Source organism: Chiloscyllium plagiosum, chromosome 13, assembly GCF_004010195.1.
Source record: "Chiloscyllium plagiosum isolate BGI_BamShark_2017 chromosome 13, ASM401019v2, whole genome shotgun sequence".
Lineage (NCBI taxonomy): Eukaryota > Metazoa > Chordata > Chondrichthyes > Orectolobiformes > Hemiscylliidae > Chiloscyllium > Chiloscyllium plagiosum.
In genome coordinates, this window is record NC_057722.1 from 17,022,551 (window position 1) to 17,025,412 (window position 2,862).

Here is a 2,862-nt window from a genome sequence, read left to right on the forward strand (position 1 = left end):
TGACCTTATAGAGGTTTACAAAATTATGAGGGGCATGGATAGGGTAAATAGGCAAAGTCTTTTCCCTGGGGTTGGGGAGTCCAGAACTAGAGGGCATAGGTTTAGGGTGAGAGGGGAAAGATATAAAAGAGACCTAAGTGGCAACTTTTTCATGCAGAGGGTGGTACGTGTATGGAATGAGCTGTCAGAGGATGTGATGGAGGCTGGTACAATTGCAACATTTAAGAGGCATTTGGATGGGTATATGAATAGGAAGAGTTTGGAGGGATATGTGCCGGGTGCTGGCATGTGGGACCAGATTGGGTTAGGATATCTGGTCGGCATGGACGGGTTGGACCGAAGAGTCTGTTTCCATGCTGTACATCTCTATGACTCTATGACTCTATATGGAAAGTTGTGGGGATAGTGCGGGGAAATGGTCTTTAGGTAGGAAATCAGCCACAATGTCAGAGCAGGCTTGAGAAGCAAACTGAGCTAATCGTCTTATTTGCAATATCTTCCATGATAGCAGCATCCATCTCAAAGCCAAATCTATTCTGAGTGGCTGCAATCAGTTTTGGGGAAAGCTCACATCATTTAAAGCTTGTATTCACAATACTGAAAGACAGCAGATGTCAGAATCGGAAGAAAGATGCATAATGTTACACAGGTTCACAGAGAGTATCTCTACTTTTTTTATTAAACAATACATAGTTTACAAAAATCAGTTAACATTAGCATACAAAGAACCAGCAATTTTACAAGGGAGAAGAGCAGCAAACCCTACCGTTCAACCAGTTTTCAGGGAAATGAAGACAAACCTGAAATCCCACTTTCAGTCACAAAACAGGAACAATGACATGTACATAAGACAGTTCAATTATCGTAAAAACAATGCATAAAATACAGACTCCCCCCCCAAGCAACCCAGCAAGCCACCTGTCCCTCCCACCTCATATCTCTACTTCATTGGATGCAGCACAGAAGGCTATTGGCCAATGCTAAACTGTTCTATTCCTGCCAGGCCAGAAATTGCCACACGCTGTCTGTGCCTGTTTCTTTCTAGAGAAAAAAAAATGAGAATGCAATGTATTTTCCTTTATTGCCTTCAGTTCAGTGATTCTGATTATACAGAAGTTCGCCACAAACTGCACAAGGATGGTGTGTTGATACAATGGTTTTAAGAGATGTATTTGCCCTGTTTTGTTTAAATGAAGAGAAGTTGAGACAGAGGCAAGTAGCAGTCTTTCCAAGCCAATAAAGTAAACAGCTTGTGAGGCTTTGGGCTTTTTTTTCTAAAGTTTAAAAAATTGAAACAGGGATGAAGGGGTGGGATCAAGCTCCCACAGAAATAAGATTTTGGTTTGATTTTCTGAAGCTGTTGGGGTTTGGAAGCTGCTATATGTCTGTTCCTGCCACCGCAAAATGCTTGAGTTCTGAACCTCTCTCTGAGTTTTCCCTTGATGTTCTTTCTTCCTGGACTGGAGAAATGTATGTGATACAATCTACTTTACTGAATTTGACTTTGCCAAGGATGTGCTTATGAGATATTACTATATTGGAACAATTGCTGTTTACTTGTTAAATAATCTATTATTTTGTCAAGTTTTCCAATAGAGTTGGTATCCCAATTCTTCTTTCTATTGTTGTGTTTTAACGGTATTGTTAGAATAAAGTGTGTTTTGCTTCATAGCAAAAGCCTGATAGTTTGACAAATCTATTTGCATCTGGAACACAACTACTTACACTTGCCTTTTAAAATAAGAAAAAAGTTGGGATCTGGGCTACCTCCTTAATATATTTTGAGGAGGTTAGGTCTGGTCCACAACAAATGTCACATTCCTTGATAACAAGAAATGAACCCAATGTCAAGTTGTTGAAGACTACAAGCACTTTTATAGCCACTGGTAATGCCATCCATGTCATCCTTTGAAGCTGTAAGTCTTGATGTGAGAGACATTCTTTACCTGCAATACAAGGGTGACTAGGTAGTAGTTCTTTGACTGTGATCTTAACAGCACACTAATGTTCGAACTGAGGATGGTATACATGAGAGCATTCAGATTTATTACTCCACTCCTGTAAATGTAAAACTTGTTTTCTAAATGGCTTTCTGTCCTTGTGTATTCACAGAGGGTAAAACAGATATATCTGTAAAAGGTGGCTTTCTATCAAGAGGTAATAGATAGCCCCTGCATTGTTCCTTCTTGTTACATTTTGCCCTGTGTGAATTTACATGTGCAACATTACGTTGTCTTCACACAGGACTTTCCTAATCAGTCTCTGAATTTAAATACACACTTTTTCTGTCACAATTCTCCTTTTGAAAACATCATATTTTGGAACTAAGAGTAAAATATAGCTGTCAATATTGTGAGGTATCATCTTTCATCATAACAATCTGATCCATTGGTTGTAAAATTGCTTAGCTATATCATTTTTTGCTTATGCTGTTTAACATGCAAGTAGTCCTATTTTGTAGCTTCAGCAGGTTAACACCTCATTTTATGCCCATTCCTGCTTATGGCAAATTACACAGTCATAGATTCATACAGCATGGAAACAGACCCTTTGGTCCAACTTGTCTGCATGGACCAGTCATCCCAATCTGACCTAGTTCCATTTGCCAGCATTTAGCTCATATCCGTCTAAACACTTCCTAATCATAGATTCTTTTTAAATGTTGTAATTGTATCAACTCCACCACTTCCTCTGGCAGTTCATTCCATGCATGCATCAGCCTCTGTGTGAAACGTTGCCCCTCAGGTCCTTTTTAAATCTTTCTCTTCTCACTTTAAACCTATATCCTCTAGTTTTGGCTTCCTCTGAGGAAAAAGATCTTGGCTATTTACCCTATCCATGTCCCTCATGATTTTATAAACT